We start from the raw sequence: 12,539 nt of genomic DNA, 5'->3' as shown, positions 1-12,539 counted from the left end.
CATGACCACGTACATCTACAAGGAGTATTCCCTGTGACACCCACAGATTTTGGGCTCTGGGCAGTTTTGTCCCATGTCGGAAGAGAGACTTTTCTAGTACTTATATTTTACTGATTCCATTACTAAAACTGGCGACTAGAAGAACGCAGTGGGATGCCAAACAAATTCTTTTTATTTGATGGCAGATGGAGAAGGCATGTCCATCTTCATATATATCGGTTCATCATAGCATGTCAGATTTGGGGGAAATTCAGGCTCACATGCTCCTTGGGGGGTTCACTTCTGGTATATCGGCAAGAGTTTTATAGAAGAAAAAAAGCAATGCTTAAAACTGCAGCGCTCCTCTTAGGACCGAGGTAGGGAACGGGGACACTCGGCTTACACGTGGCGCAAGCACGGCACAGTCGTCATTGAAAAGTCACGACGTTTTAGCCAGCAGCATTTTACATAGTGTGGTTTTTTTTTGGCAAAACATCGAAAATAGACAAGACCACAACTCCCAGAATGCAACTGGCGGTTGGCTAAGCACCAGGAGTCCCTGAATGTTACTGAGGACACGGAGATACTTGGCAGCTATGCCGCCAGCGCTTAAAGGGGCACAAGCCGACAAGGGCATGTTGTGTGGAAACTAAAAGACGAGTCACATCTTAAAGGGCAACACCACGCATGCAAAGTAAGGAGAGGAGCCCGTTTCTCGTCTCTACAGACTCGCACGAGTGGAATCCCTTTGCCCAGTGCTTGCTCTCCTGACACCTTACTCCCTTGGGTATATCGCCCTTTAAGACAAGTAGTCTCTGAGGGAGTGACAGGACCGCACTGAGACTGGCAGTGACGTTCCAGGAAGTCACGTGGCTGCCGATAGCTTCTGCCCGGTTCCCAGGGGAGCAGAACAGTCAATGCGTCGCCGGCTGCGGGAGGCAGGAGCGCGTGTCTGGGCCGGTGCGGCGGGATCTGGAAGTGTGGAGGAGTGCTGAGCGCGGGCGGTATCTGTGCACCTGGAGACCCAAGGAGACGCACCTGTGCCAGGTACTGACCACTTCCATCAGACACCTTTCCCTACTAGGGCCAGCGCCGTCTGAAACTAAAACACACCTCACGTGAGGCTCCATACCTCACCTCAGACTGACACCCGACCACAATCACCTTACACCCAGCTCCATCACCTCACACCCAACCCCCACCCCCTCACACCCAAACCCCTGAGACAATCACCTCACAGCCAGTCCTGAGACAATCACCTCAAACCCAACCTACTGAGACAATCACCCCTACAGAGCACGCACCTCACAAGACACTCACGCCTGAGACAATCACCTCGCACCCAACCACCTGAGACAATCACCTCACACCCAACCAGCTAAGACAATCACCTCATATTGTCCCGACGCTCATCTTTGAGTAGCAGCTACCACTTCAGGTGGTACCACTGGCAGTGGTCGAAGTGGGTGGGATCGGAAGGGCACGGCGTGCCCCTACTTCTTAAAATGTAAGCAATCCGTTCCCTTACTTTTCTGTTTTTGGAAATGTGTCCCAGGACGGCAGAAATAGCGAAAGCTTCTAGATAAGTTTCGGCCATTCACGGCCGTGCGGGACGGGCGGGGTGGACATAGAAGGAAAAGGACTCTATCTCTCTTCCTTCTTGTCCAGGGAAGGCAAGGTCAGTGTCCGCTTCCACTCTGCCGCTGCTCCCATCTCTCTCACTTCTTCCTCTTATTGCCTCTCTTTCTGTGTGGCTCCTTCTCTGTTGCTGAAAACCGTGACTTTCACTCTCTCTTCCCTTTATTTGTTCCCCAGTGAAGAAATGAATCCAAAAAAAGAAAGAAACCCTTTTGCTGCAAACGTCTGTAATGTATTGAAGACGCTGCTCATAAAGAATTTAGTAGTTCTTTATTTGTAGGCTGATAGGAGCAGGAACACCGATAGCGTTCAAACATTCACAACAGAGTTCCGAACTAGAACATGAACGGATCCAATAGCCTTATTAATTCCAATTTACATAAAAATAGACCTAACTGAGAATAAATAGTGACAATAAGTGCTTAATTTAAGCCAGAGCTTTCTGGTGCTGAGCACCGCACTTAATTGGTTTCCGGTGCTGGGCACCTGCACCTAATTGTCAACACCGCGCTTTGAGAAGTCTGCCACAAGGTGGCGCTGCTCATGTAATTTAATGATGAGCAGTATAACAGTTGTTTAGTAAAACAATATACATTAAAAAATTACTAATACTTTCCATTTTATTGTAACATTTGGGCTACAAACAATTTATTAGTTAAAATCATCAGATTATGCAGCAGATGATGTATTATGTGACAAATATGGCAGAGCCAAAATTAGGTGGAAAACATTTGCAAACTGGGATATTTGGTCATTCATGTTTGAACTGCTCTTGTGGAAAAAGGGAGGAGAAGTGCTGATGACAGAAACTGCATGGCTCGGAGACAAATGGCTTGTACTTCGACTTTTAAGTGTATTTGGGACATTCTGTGATTGGAAACGTATCCCACTTTGTGAATACATTTTAATGTCAATAACTCATATTCAACCTTTAATAAACATGTGCATCCCTTGGTTGAATTAAATAATATAATAAGTTGTAAATGGTCAGTGAAATACCAAACAAATACTAAAAATTGGGATGTTTTGCTCTTTCTGGCTACACCTCTGACTCCGCCCACTGACCCAGTCCAGGGGTTATTCCCGTCCTCTGATTCTCCACCCAAAGTTCCCCTACTTTTTTTCCCCCCCACTTCGACCATTGGGTACCAGCACACCTCACAGCAGAGGAGTGGACCAGCGGACAGGCTACCTTTACCCAGACCTATCTGATTCCATATTCGCTTAATTCTATCTACCTCACGTGAGGCCAGCTCTCGTGTCAAGCTGACAGCGTTTTCTTGCACAGTACTCACCTGGGTCTGTCACTCCACACCTTGGTGCTACCACACAGTTCTTTAAATGGAAAATTTGAAGTGTCGGTACTCACTAATTACACTGGGTGTGCAGTTAGGGGCATGGCTGGGGCGTGGCTGTGAGACAGGAATTTAACAATAGCCACATAAGTAAGTCTTAATGCAAATGTTCTGATTGTCATGTAACGTGCTTAAATGCCCAGGGGCCAAATTTGGGCAATATCAAACTGCCTCCTTACATAGGAGACACGGCAAGCATCAGCTTCTATGTCATAGGCACCTGGCCTAATTTTTGCCAGTTTGATATTGCGCGATTTTGGGCCATGGGCATTTAAGCGCTTTACATGACAATCAGAACATTTGCATTAAAGCGTTCTTCTTCCCCCCCCCCCTTTTTTTTTATTTATTAAGCTCCACTGGTTAAGGGAGTTGTCCAGAATCACAGGATGATGAGCCTGAAATTGGGATTCGAACTTGGTCCTCCAGTTCCACTGTCGGGAGCTCTGGGCACATCCTCATTCTCGTTGCGATGCCAATTTGAGCCTAACACTGCAGGTGTAACCCAGCGCAGGAATACACTGGCTGTTGCCTGCCAGAGCGGCATATAAACACGCTCCATCATAAAGGTTCATTTTCAGTAGTTTTTGCATTGCACATACCCGTACTTCAGGGCCTGAGTCCTGCTGCTTCTGGGAGTGCCGGTACTCTCCGTGCCCGAAAATAAGTTCCAGTACTCAGGGGGAAAAAACTGAGAAGTGCCGGTACTCCGTACCGGTGAGTACCGGCCCATTTAAAGCTCTGCTACCACCCGCCTAAGAACAGCATCCACTCCATCTAGGAACATATTAGTCATCAGCACCAACCCCACGTGAGGCCAGATGCAATCTACGTTTGAATCAGCACCACCCAACCGAAGGACAGCGCTCACCTATGACCAGTGAAGACCATCTCACCAGGGACCAGTATCCAGATAGAGGTAACAGCCAGCCTATCTGCAACCATCACCCAGGTCAAGCAGTCCCAGCCGGCACCCAAACTGAGGCTAGCACCCATTTGCGACCAGCAACTTCCGCCTTGTGTGGCAACTCCCACACATCACGGTTGGGCACTGGCACCCTAACGCATGACTATTTGTAAAGCTTATGTGGGCTTACCAGCCTCTCTGCTTGGAGGTGGCATCTACCTCTGAATAGCACCTACTGCCTTACTTGGAGACTCCTACACATGACCAGTGACCGCTGGAAACTTTACACATTACCATTTGTAATCTCCATGTGGCTTCAGTAGCATCCCTACTTGGAGGCAGCATCTACCTCCGACCACCACCCACACCACAGTGGCTGCTGCCTTCAACATCAGGAGTGAATGCTCACCTGGATTGAGGGCTACACAACATGTGTGCAATCACCACCCTCAGGCTTGGGGCTCTCTCTCAAATGGCAGGCATCCGCCTTACTAGAGGCAAGGTGTGTTTTTTGTTCTCTCAACAAGACCGGTTTCAGTCTTTTCTGACAAACTGTTTGTGGAGGGGTTGCGGTCAGCTTGGGACTGCTACACTTCTATCAGAGCTTTAAGTGGGATGTAAAAACTACGGAATCCTGTACTGAGCATAGTGTGCCGCCCGATTTGGTATTTTGATGCTTTTGTCATTGCATTCAGATCTATGATAAAACAAGTAACATTACACCTACAACAAGCCAGGACTATTGGCTTTGTCAGTGGTTGTTAGTTGCATAAGATAAAAAAGCAACAACTATGGCTTCCTTGTATATAATATTGAAAATACTTCAGTTCTGAAATGCAGAGACTGTGAAAGAGAACGAGTCGTTTTGAAGTTACATCAAAGGAAGGAAAGGGTGGTACTGTTGCAGAATTAAGATTTGTTTTTCACCCTGAGAGAGAGGGCAAAAACGGAAAGTCCGATGGAGACCCATCTCCGCACCTACTTTTTAGAACTGGTGGTGCTGAGCACCGGCAGGACCCGGCCCACTAAAGCCCTGCCTGACATGCACAATCATCCAGTCCACTTAGTTCCAGTGTGCACCTCGCTCCAAGGCCACACACTCATTCACCCCTCCCTTATCTGGTTCTTGCTCATAATGCTCGCTGTGGAAAGGCTTTTAGGTGGCAGACGTCCTCAAATTGTAACTGCTAATGTATATCCCCTAACCCTGGACCAACGTCCAACCCATTTACGCTGAATTTACTCACACATGGCATTTGGGGGTGGAGTTCTCCCCACTTTTCTGTCTTGCCCTCAGTCACCAATAACCCACCTGGCATTTAACACAAAACTGAACACAGGCTGGTAATGACTCGTACTTGCCTGATCTGTGGTTGGTCATATACACCTTTATTTAGCTTTATATCTTAACAAAGAACCTGAAAGCACCTGGTGCACTGTAGACTGATGCACACATCACTTGGCACTGGTGCATATTCCACCTGGCACTTGTCTGTTCCACCTTCCCTCTACCTCACCCAGGCATGCCCAGGCAGCCTCCTTGAGTCTCGTCGGCTTAACATGGTACCTGGCCTCACCATACGTCATGAGGTGTCTTGCACAACTAGCCCAGCCTCATCACCTCACGTGGAAGGGGATTTTACACTTGGTGCCACCTTCCGCATCTCACTTTGGGCTCATCTTTAGATCTTACTCTTAGCTCTTAAGGTGCGGTAGGCCTCTACATTGGGCACATTATCTCTCCAGGGTCGGCTTTGCAGACCAGTCCTCCTTCCTTCGCCTTGGGCCTGCATGTACACCTGCCTCTGGATCCTACCTCCTTGGCTAAAGAGTTTATTTGCAGTTTTATTTAGTGCTATTTCGTACGGCGTTGAAGTGCTTTACATGAGCACCAGTTACGTTACGCAAGGTCAGGTTCATTTTCAGGAAAGGGAGATTAAGCGATTTGCCCAGAATCACAGGATGTTGAGCTGAAGCCGGGACTGGAACCCTGTTACCAGTTCCAAAGTCGGATGCTCTGGCCATAGCGCCAAATCCTCTCACAAGGCTTGTACTCCCCACACATTGACTCTCTTTTGGCTGGCTCTTGCACATAGCTTCAATCTGCTAATCTCACCTGGACCTTGCATCATCACAGTTCTTTGTGCCTTACCTCAACTGGGCTTGCCTGATCTGGGGCATTCTTTGCACCCAATGGCAGGCCTGCATCTTCCTCTGACAAGTGACGTGCACAACCAGATCTCACTAAAACACAAGCTCTGGCAGGTCCCCTGACAGATTCCCACGCTGACCCACTACATATCAGAGGTTCTCTGATTCTGCAAGATTTCTGCACTAACTCACCCACCTGGCTGTACTTGGAAGGACTTGAAAATGTTGCCTTGGGCTTAGTGTTACTCAGTAATAAGACTGGAGACCTTTAACACTCCATCAAAGGTGACTGTTTATAAATGGCTGCTGTGACTCACGTACCTTATATTGATTCAGAGATAAATAGAGTATTTTACAACATGACTGCTCTCTTCTGGCAAAGGCCTACTTGTTGATAAGAAAGACTCAGGAATAGGACTAGTAGTTTTTGGTTTTTTTTAGGTGGGATTTGCAGTGTTTTCCATCCTCTGTGTTGCTAGGTCCGGGACACGTATCAAACTGTTTATTCAGAGAAAGCTGTTCTGTAGTCTCTCTCTAAGTCTCCTGGCATGGATACCATGCTGCAAGAATAATGGCCTTTTTTAGGTCGAGCCTGGGAAGTGCATGCGCTGCTCTGTGAGGCATGCTGTTTTAGAGTATGGACTTGAAGCCCCGCCCACCCTCCGCATATATTTGTCATTGTCCTTCATAAACACTGACTTCTGATTTGTTAATAGGCTTGTTAGTCCCTCCTTATTCCCGCCTTGTCTTCATTTGTAACCTCCCATAAGGACTGGCCCTTTCACTTTGATTGTTACATGGTAGGTCTTATTATAGTCTGTAAGCACTATTTTCTTTAATGAGTTTCTACAACTGTAGGCACGACATGCTTTCCTGCAACATTCAGCGCGCCATGCACGCTTTCACTTTCCAAGCAAAAGGTCTCGCATTTGCAAGGGTTTGAGCTATTGGCATTGTAAATGGCCATGCCTTTTATTTATGTGTTAATTATCAAAACAGGTAAATAAAAGGCATTGTCATTTACAATGCCAATAGCTTAAACTCTCGCAAATGCGAGACCTATTGCATTGCAAATGCTTGTTTTTACTGCTGTTGTGGTAGTAAAATACAGACGTTATCGGGTTCAGTGGCCCCCGGTGGACCTGCTACACAACTGGAAGTTATGTCTCCAGCTGTCTCTTCTCCCTGACCCCTCAAATTTGTTGAAACTATTGTTCATCTCAAATTGTACCAGAGCATGAAACTTTCCCAAAAACCATAATAAGGAAGTGGTAACATTATGTCGGCATACCGCCCCAGGGCGATCTCCTTTTGTTTTAGAAATGTACCATCTTTTTTCGGAGCTCTTTTCTGTATGTTTTCTTTTATCAAAAATGTAATAAAATATTTTGAACACAAAAAAACTAAATGTACCGTCTTTTCATACTGTATCTTCCATGTCCGCTTCTGTGCTCTAGTGCGAGTGAATTTACTAGCCTGTGACACTTCACGTATAGCCTGTCACAGACCCTGTATTTTTTCCTCCGAGCCTTGCCGCTTAATGGAGTTTCTGGGCGTGAAGGCTTTTGAGGGCTCTGATTGGCTTGACTCTGTCCACATAAGAATCCCCCGTTTTATTGTTGTGACAACTGCTACATGTTAAAAGTAAAGGTGAAATAGGAATAAAAAGTGCTTTATCTTGCCGCTCTTAACGTTTAAACTTTACACTATGAACTTGTTGAAGAGGAAAGAGTTTTTGGCTCCTTAAACAAAGGGCCAAATTTAATTTCTAATAATACGTCAGATGCGTAACGGAAAAAGTCCCCCCCCCCCCCCCCCCAGAATATGATGAGAGGCTTACGAGACGGTCAGGTTCGCACAGATATTTATTATTGTTGAAGTGAATAGCCGCCCCCACCCCCGAGAGTTGGGGGGAGTCTCCCAGCACCGCAGGGGGGAATTCGTGACACCCCCGATACACCAATGCTGCATTATTCGGCGACCAGTGGCATACCTGTGTGTTCTTCCGGGGTCATTTGAATTTTAACCTCTGCAGAGCAGCATTTTGGTATCCTTCGATCCCAAGGAGGCCACATTCAACAGCCAACGAGAGGAAAAACAATACAGACAAAAGCAGCAAATGACACCCTAGTCTGCTGCTCATAGCGACAGCCACCTGAAAACTACCAGCATCAAATGTTGATGCAAAAACCGAGATTGAAATCAGCCGTCTTCTTGCACATAATACCATGAATAGATGCGCACAGAACTTGCACGCCCCGTGGCCTCCCTGGGTTATTGTTTGTAGACCTGCCACGTGGCTTTCTGGGGTCATTTTGCCCCTCTCCTGCTGAACTCTGTAATCTGGTCACTCTGCATAATCCTTTGAGATAACCATGGTACTCAAGGGAAAACAATGCCAGGTGATTCAGCCGTGGCAGGTTAGCTACACCCACTCTCCTGCACCCCATTTTCCTGAATAGTGTTTATGGGAAACCCGTTCTTCATCTTAACCGGGAGCGCATGCTTACTTGAGTGACAGCCACGCACCATGCGGAGTGGAACTCCTGGGGCTGTGAATCAATGGGGAATACCTGTTAGACAGCCAGAATGTGCTGCAACAACCAACCTGGCAACTCAGTGGGAGACATGCAGATACCTGACCACTAACCACATCCTTGCAGACCAAGATTCATATCTCTCTTTCTCTTTCTCTTCACACACACTCTGTACATTGACTGTGCCTACAAACTACTTACACACACACATCCATACCTGACTTCTATACGTTGATTGTGCCTACAAACTACTTACACACACACACACACACACACATCCATACCCGACTTCTGTACATTGACTGTGCCTACAAACTACTTGCACACACACACATCCATTACCCGACTTCTGTACATTGACTGTGCCTACAAACCACTTACACACACATATCCATACCGGACTTCTGTACATTGACTGTGCCTGCAAACTACTTACACACACACACACATATCCATACCTGATTTCTGTACATTGACTGTGCCTACAAACTACTTACACACACATCCATAACTGCACCAACATCGCTATAGTCAAACGAGAGGGAATCACAGCAAAAGTGCCTTGAATACACACATCACTATGCTACTAACCTCGCCCTGTCTACTAACCTCGCCCTGTCACACCCACACTACAAACACCGGAGCTCCACGCGCACTCTTCACGCCAGTACAACTCACGCTACAGTGAAACTTCCCAGCACGCCGCCCCTGGGTGTGGAGAGGAATCCGTGTTGCATAAAGATGAGCATAGGAGGCACTTGCGTCGCACTAGCAGCCCCAGAGGTTCACACTACAGAGCAGCAACAGTCACAAGTCCTAAAAACGCACAGTTGCGCACCACAATCAACAGTCTGTATTCAAATACCCACCTCACACAAACACATTGGCTCGAAATGACACCACAACTCAAGTTGGGCACACGTCATTGGTCAGGAGCATATGTGTTCCGAACACTCACATATGTGCAAGGCATGCAGGACGTTAGTGTCCTAATTCCTAAACACAAAATGGCACAGAATTATTTAGATATGGGCGAGCGACTGACTGCTCGAGCCTGAAGCGTGACTCTGGCTCAGCTCGAGGTCCTGGTGGCGCCTCGAGCCGAGCTTTTATATGGCTTCTGCCTGCCTTCCTCCCTCTATCCCGTATGTGGCCTTGGGGCTAGGACTGGGGAACTGGGGTCCCAGGTTCGAGTCTCAGAATCAGATCAACATCCTGTGATTCTGGGAGAATCATTTGATCCCGCCCCCCTCTATATCAGCAATGCATGTGACCTTGTCTAACTAATGCTCGTGTAAAGCGCCCCATTACCTCTGGATCGAGTTCAGCTACATTTCAAAAACTGCAGAAAAGTGCACAAAGAGTTAAAAAACAAAGCCATAACACGAGGGAAGACAAATAGATGTCTCCTACTGGCATAAAGTGGAACCAGAAAACTTGGATAAAGTGTGCCTACCCCCACTTAAATTGGGTGATCTTAGACAAATATTTTATTACACCAGAACTTTTTTTTTTATTCATTATCACTTATAAAAGCACTTCCAAATGTGAGTTCAGAATACCAGTTGTACAAAACTATCACTTTTAATTAATACTTTTCAATTCAGTGCTACAATGTACCCTATTAATGTCAGAGTTTCCACATGTCAAAGAAATACTTTTTTGAATTACGAGAGACTTTATCATATTTTAAGTTAAATTTGTTGAATGATTTACATCGCAAATATTTTCAGGGCTCGGCTCGTGCACGGGCTCCAAGATCCGAGCCAGACCCTTGACTCAGCTCCACCCTGTTAATTTGTCTAGAATGATTGTACGTATAGATACATAACATCACTAAAACTGCAGGGTCTCTGCCCCTGCCACTTCTGAGGGACTGCACTCACAGCCACTCACTAAGCTGAGCAAACCACCCCCTACATAAAAACAAAGCCCTATATAATACGAGCACATTTAAAACAGACAACGGCATCTTGATAACGGTTGATGCTTGGATTTGACCTAAACCGTAACACCAGAGTTTGCCTGCAGCTGCTGACGTCAGGCAGTGATTTACTGACATTCCCCGCTTTGTTTATTTCACCTGGCAGGATCTGCAACAGTCATGTTGTTGGTTTGGGATAAACACACCTGCTCGGGGCTGATTAAGTGGGCGCGAGGTTTAGCTACGCAAGACTGCATTTTGATCTGGTGCACGCTTGTTTTGCCTGCTTCTCTTCAACTGTTTTTAAATGTGGATTAACTTGGATTTTTTGATTCTCCAGGCCAGTGATTGGCAGCCTCGAGCCTCGATTGCGCCTCCTGCCCTGGAATACCGTAATCTGTGTGAACAGGAACACCCAGCAACAGTGGCTGCTTTGCACACGCAGCGTTAATTTGAATGTTGAGGTAACTGCATCCACTTGAATAAAACCAGCATCACCAGTGCCTTGGAAGCATGCACTGGCGCGAGCCTGTCACTGGAACAAGCAGATTTTTGGGAACCCCCGAGGATCAAATTCTGGGTTCTACGTCCCCGGAGACCCCATTCCATGATTCATAGAAGGCGCGGTTTACCTCAGCGAGGATTGGCATGCTTAGAACTTCAATGCAGAGCCCTGTATTCTGAACAATCTCTGCATTTTTTTAACCTAGGACTGCACATGGGCTGTATGCATTCGTAAGGGAGTTGTTTGCCTTCAAAATAGGAACTGAGCCCTCAAGACTGAGAGGAAAGTCCTGCTGTCGCGCGCAGACCAGATTACTTCTTCCCCAGCCTGGATTATACCTGCCTGCGTATCCCGGCTGCCTGAACGACCCCTGCCTGCTCACCTCTTGCTGGAGCTGAGCTGACTTCACACCGGTTGGGAGTCGTTGCTGCTTGAGTTGGTACTCCCCGTGTGTAACCACATTGCGGTTGTTCTACTCCACATCCGGGCATTTTCCCGGAGGCGAAGGTAAGACGTTCTCATATCTCTTGTATTCTCAGTTCACGTTTATGAGGAATGGTGCGCGTGAAGCGATGCTGACCTGGTGCTGAGGACCCCTTTGAGAAACGAAATCTTAGGCGGGCGAAGCGGGGATTTTTTAATTAAATGTGCCTTTTTATTCAATCACTTTGTTGGGCAGGAAATGCAATAATTTCGATGATATTAAGGTTCACTATATATCTGGGGTAGCCTCTTCTCTAAGGGGAATGGGGCAGCGGTCATCAGAGGTTTGTACTGAGGGGCGCGGGGGGGGGGGGGGCAGTACTTCAACAGATATTGGGCTGAGAAATTATTTGCTCTTACACCACTTCTGTGGCTTCTCTAGAAATTATTTTCAAAGAGGCAGGGGACACAAAAGGGGTAAAAGACGAAAGTCTGTCTGTTTATCTATCTGTCTATCTCAGCCAATTAATTGAATGGTCTGAGAGGCATGTTTAGCGCAACAGAAATAGCACCTTATGTTCATGATACGTTTATTTTAATGCGACTTAAAGACAGGCTGTATGACTGCACAAGCGCTTTAAGTGAGGCTGAGAAATGAAGCACCTAAAGCTGGTCATTGACCCCAGTCGCCCTCCGCGGACAACCCAAGCAATGCTGTAAACTGGGTTAAGCTGAAAGTGTGGTATGTCCCATGAGAACTGGCTCGCCAAAATAGCGGCATTCCGCATTCCAGTTATTACATAACGTGTATTTGTGAAGCGCACATTCACCCAAGAGTATCTTGGTGCTGAATAACAGATGTTTATTGCTACCCAACTCAATGGAGCTCATTTTATCAACATCAGAAGGATGAAGGGCTGAGTTGACCTGCTGGGATTTGAACCTGTGACCATGAGGTTGAACACAGGCCCCTGCAGTGGACGCATTAGTCCACTGAGGCACCAGACACGGCTAGGCAGGCCCTTCACAGCTCCCCCCACATTCTAGTTAAAAAAGGCTACGTTACAGCTGAGAGCAAGCATTCTATCATAATGAAGCTTTTTTCTGACTGCAGCAGAGCAGC

The 12,539-nt window shown here is 46.9% G+C and overlaps 1 protein-coding gene across 2 annotated transcripts in view; it reads left to right on the top strand.

Annotated features, from left to right (window-relative positions):
- Window positions 1-833: 833 nt before the first annotated feature.
- The window catches only part of MAPKAPK3 (MAPK activated protein kinase 3), a 316,126-nt gene continuing 304,420 nt past the window's right edge, over window positions 834-12,539 (top strand). Inside the window, exons 1-2 of one of the 2 annotated variants that reach the window (XM_085625130.1) lie at window positions 834-1,026; window positions 10,829-11,500. The gene's annotated coding sequence lies outside the window, so the exon portion shown is untranslated. The remainder of the gene's footprint in view (window positions 1,027-10,828; window positions 11,501-12,539) is intronic. The other variant, XM_085625131.1, reaches the window with a different exon arrangement.

Source organism: Triturus cristatus, chromosome 9 (assembly GCF_964204655.1).
Source record: "Triturus cristatus chromosome 9, aTriCri1.1, whole genome shotgun sequence".
Lineage (NCBI taxonomy): Eukaryota > Metazoa > Chordata > Amphibia > Caudata > Salamandridae > Triturus > Triturus cristatus.
This window is presented reverse-complemented; position numbering and strand designations above follow the sequence as displayed.